Consider the following 14,046-nt stretch of genomic DNA (forward strand, 5'->3'; position numbering starts at 1 on the left):
GAATGATTTCTTCCTATAAATATGTTTACGGGGATAAAATACTGGGGATTAGAACTCTAGATTTTTGTTGAAGATGCTTCTCAGAAAGTTTAAAAAAGTAAGTATCTCTAAAATGAAGGGAAGATAGGGAAGAGAAAGATGAGACTGCTGGTTTCCAGTTCTGGATGTTCACTTGGCTCACAGGTAAGCTGGAAACTCTGGATAAAAGTGTCTGGTTCATTCATGCCTCAAAGACAGACATCAGGTTTTGGCTGCAGACTAAAGCAAGCTGTATTTTTGTATTATTATCATTAATTGTCTTTGTCTATTGCTTTGTGATTCTTGAGTTAAAGCAAACCATGAGTTCAGCGAAAGTAGTCTAGACCATACTAGACTAACATAATATGTTGCCAGTCCTGAATTTAAACATTTTTATTGGGACTGCAATAAAACATCTGGTATGATGGGAAGGTATTAGTTATGAGAGGAAGATGGGATAGATACACAATAATGACAGAAATGTAGAAAGGAATAAAGGAAAGATTACAATTTGTTGAGCCAAAAGAAATAGCTATTGATTTCAATTAAGATTCCTGCTAAGAATCCTGAAGGGACTGATTTTATGTAGTATTTAGTATTTTCATTAATAACTTCAACACAGAAATCAGGAGGTTGTTCATCAAACTGCTGATGACATAGAGGTGGCAGTTATTTTCATCACAGAGGAGCATCGGAAGGACATATAGGAAGAGAAAGTTGACCAGGAGATCAAGAGAACTAGAAACATGAGGAAATGACTAGTACTGAGGTCAAGGAAAGTGGGGGCTAGCAATAAGAACTTTTTCAAAAGTTTGTTGCTGTAAGATAGAAGAGCCCGATCATGTGCATTAGACAAACACAGGATGAACTTCAGCTGACAAAATAGATACTGCTATGAAAAAAGACGTTGTTGTCATCACATGCGTGTGTCTGACAAGACATTTGCAGTAAAGACCGATGGTAACCAGGTGAAGCACTGATGAGAGCTATCTAAGGTTCTTAACATATGTCTGTCTTTTAGAATGAGCTTTCATCTCTTCCAGAGTTGACTGCTTCACTACATTAGCTATATAGATGAAGCTTTGAGTGAATGAAGACCTAACTTTCAGATTATTTTGCTGAGATCAATCCCATGCCTCTCAGTGACTGCTTAACAGTATAAGGAAAACTACCTTTCCACCTTTAAAGAGAGTGTTGGTCTAAGAGCAAATATATGTAAACGGTCCATAAAATAATGAGGCTTAAAATGGGAAGAAGTTATATAAACATTCAAGGAGTAAGAATTGGAACAGTATGCCTGGTAGATGTGTAGGGAGTCAACAACCTAATTTTGCAAGGAGATTTCATGAGTTTGTGAGCAGATGCTCATTGTGATATAATTGACCCCATGATAGTAGGATCTGGAGTCAATGGTGTTTTCTTTCTACATTCTCTGTTTCTCTCTTTGGAACAGAATTGTTACTAAACATATTTGTTAGTTATTAATTATTAATTGTTTACACATCCATTGTAAGTGAGGGAGATTATTTTTTAATATTATATGAACATTCTAAAGTTTTATAGGCTAACTGAACAATGTTCTTTCCAGGAACGTCCCTGTAACTGCACAACATTCTCTTTCAAAAGCCGTTGCCATTTGACTTAAATAATTCACATGCAGCCACAAATGTTCCATTTTCCAAAATAAAACGTGATGGTCAAGCATAGATAATGTTTTCACAACTTCATGTAGATAAATCTAGATGAGCATGAAGGAAACAATCCTTTTTTTGTTTGTCTGGAAATACTAGCACTTTCATGTGGAAGTCATCAAAAATGTTTAATTCTGCATACCCACATTTATACTATTGTATTGGCTTTCCCCTGATTTACATGAGGCAAAAGATAACTATAATACACGAAGTATGAGGCAATGCATAACATATATGCACATAACATATAACATACTTTATCTTGAGGTACATGCACATATAGCCAGAGAAATGTAAGTGGAAATCTTATCCACTGAAAAAGTTGCAACTTAAATGGAATTGACTTGATAAAAGTGTTGATTTTAGCCATTTGAAAGTTAAACATCTAGAGTAAACCAGTAATCTCAGCTGCTTCCTTATATGCAGTAGAAATAGATAAGCATTTACAGCTGGTGATTCATTCCACCTATCTGAGGAACTTAGGATAAGTATTTGCTCTCTGGTGATGCCAGTCATTTTCCAGAGAGACGTAGTCTGTGATGCTGTTTAATTTATTGGCTTATTTCTATTAAGCTAGCATCAAGTGAGGTGAAATCTATCCATCAGTGAAAAAACCTTTTCTTTTGTTCCCTACAGTGGCCCAGAGCTATTGAATTTAATTTCTGTAACCACAGGTAAGAACAGGAACATAGACTGAACCACCCCCATCGCTTGTCCAAAGAACTTTGGTTATATCTTCAGCAACCTGCCAGCGCTGATCTGAGAGTCTTGTTCTTCCTGTGCTGATAGGGTTTAACTTTCTGTTGTCAGGGTTTAACTTTCTGTTTCTGTTACTGCAAATCCATCCCATTTACGGGTCAACAGGACAAGTAGCCCAACAGAGCCAAGAAAATACCTTATTTCCAGGACAAGTCATTAAATGCAATCTCTCATCAAATCACAAGATTTCCAGATCAATATTGGAGGCCTTTGACTTCTGGAAAAAGTAGCATAATTTGAGGGATGCTTGCCTATTTAATGAGAATATAACTGCTAAAGTTTTGCGATTTCTAGCATCATCACTTGGAGCAATTTATAACATGTTGAAGAAATAGTTCAAAATTTTGCATGGTTATTAAAAAATCCACTGTTTGAACTTTAGCTCCCACTGTAAAGCATCCCAGGATATCTCTGTGCGACAACATACTTTCATTTAAACACAACTTAAGCTCTTTAAGGGCTCAGAAGTCCTCAAGTGAGGAGAAGCTTATGCTTGAATGTTTCGGTTAGAAAGGTTAGTTGGGCACCTTGCCATAATGACATATCTGGTAGGCAACAAAAAAAAAAAAAAAAAAAAAAAGACTTTACAGGTCACTAATTGCAGAAGGCTCTGCATTCTTGGTATTTGGTTCTAGAACGGTGTAATCAGCGATGTCTGTGGATTCCTTTTAGTTTTTAGTTTGACTAGCTAGAAGAAAATCTCTGACTAGCTTATCTAGCCCAATGAAAATTTCAAAGTCAATTAGGGTGATGTAATACAAATGTAAATGGCTGACTAGAAAGTGGGTGAATAAGGGCAGTAGAACACCTCTCCTTCTGGAATATGCTAGGAGTATGAAAAGGAATCAAAGACAGGGAGGAAATAACCTTTTAATAGTTTCTGCTTGGATCACAGTACTGTGATGAGAAGAAATGCCATCATGATAGCTGCCATAGAGTAACTATGCAGGGAGATTAACAGACTCATTGTGCCTTGAAGACTGCAATTTAAACAGTAAGATTCTTCATTTTGTAACCTATCACATTTAAACACTGATCAGGATATACTTTCTGAATAAAAGATTAAGACTTCATATATCAAAAAGACTTGTCCATTCTTCATGCTGCTGCAGTGAGATAGCACAGCTGATGGAAGAGGAAATGCCCATTCCGAGGTGTACTTATAACATCTGATTATTACATTTCAGTAGCTGATATTTTTTGATGAATGCCTGAAGGTCCAACAGTGGGAGTTTTTTTCCCCCCCTCTACACAACAGCTGTGCCTTTTGAATCACACAGATTGGCTGAGAGGAGGTGACACTCCATAGGCCAAACATCATTCAGCACCGGCTGAGCTCACTAGAATGCAAATGCATCGTCTTGATCGTCTAGCTTGAAAGACATCTGTAGTCATAGCACAGATATAGAGAGCAAGGGCAGAGCATGACAGATTGCAGTTTTTGGGGAGAAAAAGACACAATTTCTGGAAATATTTAAGTCTACTGCAGAAGCAATCACCACCACAACAAATCCCAATTGCACTGGAATGAGAAGAAGTAGGCCCAAGAACAATTATACCAAATCTTTGACAATGCACCATGAATTAATGGCAGTTTTATGCAAATAATCTGTATTGCTTTCTGTATGGTCACGAACATAAATATTAGAGTGGAGGAAACATTGGCTGTTCTACTTGGATGATTTGTATTTCTATAACCTGCTATGAAGATGACACAAAGGATTTATATGTCTGGGGATGTTTCTCAAAAAGTAATGCAGTCTAATATCTGAAAGCTACCTAGGTAAATTCTTATTACAAAGTTTCTCTGATGTGGGGGAATCTTCTGTTTACCTCCCTCAGCAGTGCTGTGTAGGCACCTCTTGTTTTCTTATTCACCCCACAACAAGGATAAGAGCAGTTTAAGGAAAAAAAAAGGACTTTCTGGAGTATCAGGCTTATAGCTATACTGATATAATATACCATATGATAATAGGGTAGGTTTTCTCATGTACATATGACTAAATTATCTTCCTCCAGAACAGGGTGATCTCACAGATACTGCCTATTGGGAACAGCCTCTAGCTTACATTATCCCTCTGTGTCCCTAAGTATTCCCCAAGGCTAACTCAGGAAACGGCTATCTGGAATAGGGCAGAACCCTGTCAGGTTCTGTGCTAGGAATTTAACACTTATGGACATTTGCACATCAACGCTTGAGTCTGTGCACAGTCCTAATACTGAAGAAAAACTTGGGCAGTGCTACACAGAAGCAGTTTCCATCTTCATCAAGAGTTTTTACATCTTTCGGAGTAGAGAGTAGCTGCAGATGGCCGCTGCAAAGCAACGTGGCAACGTGGGCTTTGCCAGGTACAAAACTTGCAATAACAGAAAAGAGGTTACATGTTTTGCTCCCTTTTCATCTTTGTAATTCGGCTTGTGGGTACAGGTGAAACCTATTAAACCCCTGTGGCTAAGGTATTCACATCTCTGGCACATGCTCACCAGAAGTGGGATGCATATGGACAAGGAATTCCAGTAACTCCCTTTCTCCTCATTCATTGCCTTCCACTCTAATAGGAATCGTTGATTAAAAGGGAAAGGTTTCCTTGAAAGGTGCCACACACAGAGTTAGTCTGCTCTGTAGTGGGAACTGCACCATTCCACCAGCCAAAAGCACTTTCCATAACTTTCTGTGTCTATCAACAGCAGCGCTGCCAAAAGAGCAAAGGTACCTTGTTGGACCACTGAGTAGCTGATAGCGTTAGCCCCTGACCTGTTGATGGCTTTGAAGAACAAAAAGGCTGGTTAAAAATTATATGAGGTATAAAACGTGGGGAGACTATAAGGTAGTAGGTTTAGTAGTAGCAGGAAATAGTGGATTTAGAGGCTGTTTTGTTAGAAACAAAGTAGAGCTGAACAGGACCATCTGATGCTTTCCTTCTGCATCACATCTACGTGCCTGTCTTTTGGAAGGAAGTCAATGCTCTCCATTTCATGCTCTGTATGTTCCTATAGGATTCATATATTAAATTCAGATTCTATATTGCCTTCTGCTGACCCACTGAATTGGTAGCTCGCTCGCTCTCTTTCCTGCCACAGTGAGTTTTATCACACATATCCTGAACAATTCCTTTCTAACGTAAAATCTGACACTTTTTCCCAATGGGTCTTTTTCTCTTGAAGCAGCTGTTACTTGTTCTGCCTTATCATGGGTGTCTTTTGCTTCTTGCTTTACCTAAATTATGCACTATCTTGATATTCATACAATGATTGAAGCTAGAAGGCACTTCTGGAGATTGAGTAGTGCTCTGAGCCACCTGCTCAGAGAAGGATCAGCTAGAGCAGATTGCCCAGGATGGTGTCCATCTGGGGTTTGAGTAGGTGCAATGGCAGAGACTCCACAACCTCTCTGGGCAACCTGATCCTGTGCTCAGCCACCCTGACCGTAACAGATTTTTTTTTTCTTATGTTTAAATGGAATTTCCTGTGTTTCAGTTTGTGCCCATTGCCTCCTGTCCCATCAGTGAGCACCATGGAGATGAGTCTGGCTTCATCTTCTTTACCTACCCCTCCCCAATCAGGTATTTGTAAACATGGATAAGATCTCCCTGAGCCTTCTCTTCTCCAGGATGAAAGGTTCCAGATGTCTTTGACACTTCTTATATGACAGATGCTCCAGTCCCTTAGTCTTTTTCATGGCCCTCTATTGGATTCACTCCAGTGTGTCCATGTCTTTCTTGTATATATCTACCACAGCACTCAGCTGTGTGATCTATCCCATCACATCTCCCTGATCAGCTATGAGTTCATAGCACTGTAACTGCATGTAGACCTCTAGTTCCTCCTGTTTGTTCCCAGTGCTGCAGATACTAGTGTATAGCACTTCAGACAGGTACCCCATTGTGCTGATTTCCCAGGAAAAGTGTATGAGTTTCCCCCATCATGCTGGCCTCACAGCACTTCTTTATTTGTGTACATACACTTGGGGTGGGCACCCTTCTGCCCTGTTTTTTTTAATTACAAGATCTTCCCTGTCTGTATCAGCCTGCACCACCTACATGCCAACCCAATCCACACTGCTTGAGTATCCTCCTAGAAGAATGCAATTTTGGAAATATCTGGTTGCTTTTTTATTCATTTTGAAAAGCTGTCAAAGATTCCCCATATGATGAAATCATCCCAAAAGCAGCTGTTCACTTAATAAAAGCCCTTTCTATAATGTGGCCTAATCAATGTCTGCAAAGTACTAAGAGACTTCAAAAATTGTCATCTGAGCACACTCAGAAAGAGTGCAGGCAGATGGAAGAGGTTTTCAGGAGTGTCAGGAGACATCCACTGAAGGTTACAGAACCTCTGGAAACAACAGGAGATCATGGCCTTTGTCATGCATTTTATATTTTCTGTGATGTATCATAATTTAGGGAAATAAATTCAGAAAACTAAGAGAGAATATTGCATTTTCAGAATGAATTCTGCTGTCTATTCTATGACAGGAACGGATGAGTTTATTGTCTTTCAATCCTGTATTTTAGTAATCCTTTGGAAACAAATTTGTTTTGGTTCAACTATTATATAAGATTATATTGACTCTTCCCTTTCTTTCCCTTTTCCTTGTAATGACAAACACCATACACCACTGAGCACTGTACCTCTCAGTTCAAATGCTAGAATATGAAAACCATGTCATTTTTGGTCAGTGAAGTGATATTCTACAGCATTTATGTGTCCCTGCCTTAATGAAAGGGACTTTAAAGTAGCTAAAGCTTTTGGAGCTTCCTAAATAGTCAAAACTTCAACCATTGTAGGCACGTGAACTCACAGTCACCTTTTCTCTTATTGGCAGGCAGAGATCCTCTGGAGTGCAATAACAAGAAAAAGCCTCTCTGACTCTGTTGTGGCTGCTTTGCTGAGGGTGGTAGTGACAAGATCAAATGCCATTTTGGCACTAATTGTAAGTATGCTGAATCTCACTAAGTTGTAAAAATACGCTAGTGGTCTTATGCTACCGGCCTCCGGATCAGCACAAAATACTGAACGAGATCAAAGAGGTGACGGAATCTACTGAAATAATAAGAATGAATGACGATAAATACCCACAAAGACCCTGGTCAAATATCACAACAGGACACGTTTAAGGAAAAATTTCTCAACACTTTAAATGAGCATGTCCAGGAATAGCTACCTTGTCCTATGATATCCAAGCAAACACTTTTTCTTTACCTTAGTCCCTTCTGCCTCACACCACAAAAAATGCAAAGGCAAAATAATTGATATGATATATCAAAATTATATTCAATATTATTGGAATCTGTTAGGGTGCAACTCAGGTTTAGAATGGGGAGACCACATAAATATAGGAAGTTAGTTTGAAAGTGAGGAAATTAAAATCTGTCAATTTGCTGTGGATGCAGCATGAGCAAATCATAGCACCAAGTATTGCATTGTATGTTACAAGGCTATGAGCTCATATAGATCGTGAATGTGTGTCTAACTATGTACACACATAATAAACACCTCTAGCAGCAACAGTTTTCAAACAGACATTATCAGAAGGAAAACCTTCTGAATTTATCTGGCCTCTCTATACTTTTAATTATATCCATCATTGGATATATCCAATATATTGGATATATTGATTGGATTATATCCATCAATCATTAATTATATCCATCATTACATCCATCATTGGATGGATCCATCATATTACATACTAAGTACCAGTCAGAGCTGATATTGAGTTATCCCTACTATCTACAAACCTAGGACTGTATTCACATTAGTCATACTAATTCCAGGCAGTGGCTCAATCCATCTCTAATCTCTTTAAATTGCCAAAAAGCTTTCTGATTAAAGAAAATTAATATGCACAGTGCTTCTACACAGTAGGGGAGAGTGAATAATTCTAATATTTTGGTAATTTCTAGGCCCATCAGACAAAACACAATAACACACATACACAGAGAAAGAAATGCAGCACTCCACAGTAGCACTGCAAGGAGGAATAATAACGCTAAGGCCAAAATATTTAGGACAGGCCCTTGCTAAACTGTCATATCTAGGTAACACCTGAAATGAAACTAATGAAAAGGTACCTTACAGCAGATATCATACTATTATCTAATAAAACTGCTAAATACTCACTCAAGATCAAGGTCCTGCACTTCTGTTAATTATTCAAATATTGTTTGCATATTCACTGGTTTCAGCACTAAAAGATTTGCAGCCCCCTACTGGCACACAAATACTGTGTTGAAGTGATGTTGGTAGCTGGCATGTATATGACATATATAGGGAACTGGAATTCCTAGTGTGCGTGGTAGATGATGGATGAATGCCAGTGCAGTGACAATTCCTGCAGTACATATGCTCTGTAATGACTGGGAAAAGAAAAAAAAAAAAAAAAAAAGACAAATTAAGCTGCCAAAGACATCAACAAAGGGGATCTATAAAACCAAGAGTTTGACCACAGCAGCACATATTCAAGGTGTGTGTTGACAGGGTCCCATTGCAGATGTGAGGTCTGCGTGTCTTTGCCATGTTTCCATCACTGTTTGTTTCAGAAGGAAAGGATTATTGCTTGATGACATTGTGATAGAAGTTTCTTTCTCTACTCACAGTTCACATCTTATGTACAAAGGTCATAACTCACCTCCTGGTCAGCAGGAACATTTTATTGATATTTATGGAAACAATTGCTAAGACCGAATTCAGCAGTCTGATGAATAAAAAAAAAAAAAAGTAATTTAACAACTGGCACTACTAGTGTTCAAGAAGATGCTCCATCAAGAGTCCTAAAAGTAGCAGAATATCTTTTTCCAAGTAAGTGGCTTCTTTTACAAAGTAGGTTTTTGTCTGTGTTGTTTTTGTCACATTCATGGGAGTGTTGATGCTTCTTTTGGTGTCTAATTTAACACATGGACATTCCAGCCAGTTTTCACTGACTGCTCCATATAGCCCTGAGGATTATGCACTTGGCTTTGTTTCAGGAATCTATGAATATAAAGCCTGTTGAGTATGTGATTTCATTCAAAGCTCTATCTATACTTATTAGTTTTCTGCAAGCACTGAAATGGGTGAATGCATTCTTGTTATTTAATTATGCTGCTATCAAACCACCACTTTCAAGAAACTGTGATATCTGATAAAAAATATTTGACATCAATAAAAAAGCAAGTTAGAAAACTGTTCGGTCATACAAAAGGTGTGATAGCTACAAAAAGAGCCAACTTACAAAAGGGTTAGTGATTCACTCAGCCAAGTTAAACAAGACACAATTGGGGCTAATTGACTTCCCTCCTTCGACCTCCCAAGTATGAGTTTATGAAAGCCTGCAAAGCTAAATTAACCCCAATTGTGTCTTGTTTAACTTGGCTATTTAAGTTAAATGGATAACTCTTTTGTGACTTGGCTCTTTTTGTAGATATCACACCTTTGGATAATTAACATTGCCTCTCTCTCACCTTTCTAAATCAGCTTTTACTTTAGTTTACATGTTTTGATTTGTGGTGGAAGAAAAAGCAAAACTCTTTACATTTTTGAGCAGACAAGCTCCTCGCTGAATAAAGCAAAACAAGAAACATGAAAGTACATTAGAAATAATTAAAAGGTAGCAATCACAGTAGGGATTCAAGGATGCTATGGGGACTGCATCAAGAAACTGGTATGCCATATAGTAGGTAAGGCATAACTAATATAAAAGAAGAAATCTCACCTTTTATATATTTGTCAAATAGCACATAATATCAAGACACCCAATCCACATTGCTGTACCTAAATTCAAGCTTTTACTGATAAACACGTGAGTATGAAACTATTCCCTCTGACTTCAGCAGATGTTGTTAGGTACTCAAAGTATACCAGAATAAGATTATAACTAAAATGCTAAAATATGGGTTGAAGACTCTTGTGTAGGTCTTCACTTTTCAGAAACTTGGTTTCCTTTTATTGCAGGGGTGGGCTCAGTATTGCGGCTTCATATGAACTGAAGACAGCTATGAAAATGAAGTAAGATGTTGTAATGAACAATTGGTAGAATTAGAGGGCAACTCATGGCAAGCTTATAGTATGAAAATACAGAAAGTTGACTTAAGGCAAAAAAAGTTTCATGGATTTTATCTGTGGAATTTTCTCTGTATCAGCATCTGAAAAGCTGCAGTGTTCTCTGACCTTGCAAGGCTTCTGAATGAACAACATGCCTGTGGCACAAGCAGCATCTGGAGATGGTTGTCTAAGATAGGTAGTGAGGCAAATCACTGTCTGGAGGTGCTTCTCACACTCCTGTGGCTATAGAGGGAGCCTAGAGGACTAGCTTCAATAGATCAGGTTATTGAAATAAATCCAGCCTTAAGTGCCCAATAAGGGCCATACATCAGCATTCCTGAAATTACACCTGCCTAATAGAATCAGGTCCATAATACTTAAAGAAAATGGATATGTGAAATAAATATAGGATGTGTTAGTGGAATATTCTTCTGTGATTTATTTAATGATAACCATGATCCCTGGAACACACATCTTTGTAAAACCTGGGAATACTGAAGTATAAGAACTCAAAGCCGACTGTTGACATTTTTTAATAATCAGACATTGCATAGAAGTCTTTTTTTATATAAGGAGTTTTATGAGCCACACTTGTTTGTGAAATCAGCAAGACTCAAAGAATAACTAGTATGTTATTAGTTCTCCACATACCATCTAGCTAATATAGAGATCTACATGTGTAAAACTTTGTAAGAAATAAAAAAAGTATGTTACATTACTTCTAAAATAACACAGGCATGTATATATACTTGTATCAAGGGTCTTTGCATTTGTACTAAAGACTCTTCTGAGACCTTCCTTGCACTCTATTAAAAATCCAGTCCACAGTATTAATAGCAAATATAGGAAAAAAGGTTGGTACTAATATTAAGGATTATTCATAATACAATAGGTAGGAAAACAGATGTAAGCTTGGAAAAGAAGAAGCAAGAGTTCAGAAGAGTTTATCAATGTGAGGAGATTCTGAGTGGGGTCTGTTTGTTTCTGTTCTTGTCTGGTTTTGTAATCAGCCAGTTTTCTAAGAACACCCAATTCCTGATTAGGAACTGAGATTATCTCAGCTTTCTACAGTTCAATCCCCAGTATTGCTAATGCTGAGACTTTATCGACTTCATGAAGAGATGAATCGCTCCCATCAGTTCTATCCATTCTGGCTCAGGGTTGGGTATGTACACAGTAGACATCCACCTTTGGTCAGGCAAATGCCATGACTTTCAAAACCTTAGAGGAGTAAAACTGGCGTTAACAGCAGGTTGCAATCAGTTTCTGTAGGTCAGAAAAGTTCATTAGTTCTTCCTATGCTAGGATTTGTCAATAGTTTTCTTGTCTACTAGGCAAAGCAATGTGATGATAACTAGAACCTGTAGTGTCCCAGATCAGCCTAAATTGCATAGATATGTTAGAGAGAAATGTGTTCCTTCAGTGACCTTTATGGTACTGAAATTTCTGTATTGATTAAATCTTAACTCATCATTTCGTTCACTCAAGGTGTTCTGTACTTCAAGAGAGAGAAAAACCACTGAATCCAAACTGTCTTGGTTTTCAGGATGGGCAAAGTCCCAATTTCTGTCTGGAGCTGGCTTTTAAATAGCCTCATATACATGGAATAAGGAGTCTAAATTCCATTTTCGGACTCTAGAGCATTCAAAGTAGGAAAATTCAAGTTCAGTGCTTACAGTTTGAGCCCCTCTCATTTTAAATGGAAAGGTTTCCAATACTAACAGAGGATTAAAAAAACAGAGCAAACAATTTATTTGGAAAGTAAAGCTGCCCTGATATCTTGTGTCATCCCACCTCTTTTCAGTGGAAGGTATTCTGAAAGCAGACGCAAGTTTTAACCAGAGAGCTTGTGCTGGAAGTCTGCTTGCCAAATGTCCCACTGTTCAGTTTATGTGCCCAAAGTTAAAATAAAGGCAGAGAGCAAGTTAGAAAAGATAATTCTTCTTTTTGAACTTTCTCCAACAGTTGCTGCAGAATTGGTTTTAATTTTTTGGAAGTTTTATATTGAAGGGTAGTCAGTGAAAATTATTATTTGTAATGGGCTTTTCAAATTTTACTTCCCCAGGCTCTCATAGTTCAGGAGGCCTCTCCCTCCGACCCCATCCCATTCCAGTTACCAAGCACTTTTTTCTCATGAATATAGTGATTATCAACTTATTTTTCACTTAAGGGTGAAGGAGGAGGGGGAATTTAAACTGCCTGCTTGACAATGCTTTCAAATGGTGATGAAATGTCTTCTTCATATCTGAAGAGAACATGATTATTAGCACTGAATCTGACAGACACGATTTCTGAATATTTTTGTGGCATTAATTTAAATCAATGTAATGTTTGAAAACATTTCAGCCCCTCAAACAGCTGATGCAGCTTAGATTCAATTATAACAAATTGCAACACACTGTCAAGTCTTTTTACCAAGTCATTAGTCAGGGATTTTGAATGCGCGGCCTCCGAACGGAGTTCAGCTGGCTGACAGCTCTAATTGTTGGGAACTGCTAAAGGATTGCTAATGAACTGGGGGATCTGTTGGGCCTGTAGCTTTCTTCAAGGATGAATTTTTTGAAAAGTTTCACAAGATCAAAGCAGCATAACATGGACCATTTGCTAAATTGTCAGCAGTAGACTGAAGCAATCTGAGTCCCAGCTTTAAAGCTGAAGCTTCAGTAGAAAACACCATACAACTCCTGCCCCTGAGCTTTTTTCATGTGTCAGTAAAACCACACTGAGAAACAATGACTTGAAGAAAGAGCCCCAGAGCCGCAATGGCCGCTATGGCTTAATTAGGAGGAACAGAAACGGAGACAAAAATTCCTCTCTGCTAGTGGGTGCAAGAGGGATGAGGTGTCCAGTACTGTTACAACCAGCCCCACAGTTACTTATTTTGCAGCTTCCAAACTTTTAAATGGTCAGAGATGAGTTTGATAGCAGGGAAGCAACAAGAAGGCTTCTCTTCTCCTTTCCCAAAAAGACTGGCGGTGGAGTTGCCAGGTTTGTTTTCAGGACCCAAGGAGAGGTTGGCCCCACCGAAGGCTTTGCTGTTGACTTCGGGGGAACCTGGCCTTCCCCTCGAGCACCTGCCCCAGTGCCCACAGAAGGCCATGGGAAGGTTCCTATTGAACTCCATTGGACACTGAATCCAGCCCCGGTGTAGCTGTCCGGCAATACGCAGCCAATGAATAGTTCCCAGCTGCTGCTGCTGAACAAATATGTTGCCTCATGTTACTCAGAGGCAGAAAGCCAATGCAGTGAAGGGAAACTTTTAAACCGATCTTAAAAGAAAAGAAAGATATGAAAACATGTCTCTATCATTCACATCTGGTTTATATTTTCCTTTCATATTCAAGTCTTATTTAGGCCTGTTCATTTTTACTTTTGTTTTACCTTTTTTTTTTTTCTCCTTCTCATTGAAATTTACTATGGTATCCTTTTACCAAAAGAAAATAATGCCTGCTGAGCTACAGTAACATTGGTCAATTACCCAAATGTCTTAATATAGAAGTCTGCCGGGGGGGAAAGAATGTTTGAAATAAGATTTACATTATTACTTCTTTAAATT

Source organism: Grus americana, chromosome 1, assembly GCF_028858705.1.
Source record: "Grus americana isolate bGruAme1 chromosome 1, bGruAme1.mat, whole genome shotgun sequence".
NCBI lineage: Eukaryota > Metazoa > Chordata > Aves > Gruiformes > Gruidae > Grus > Grus americana.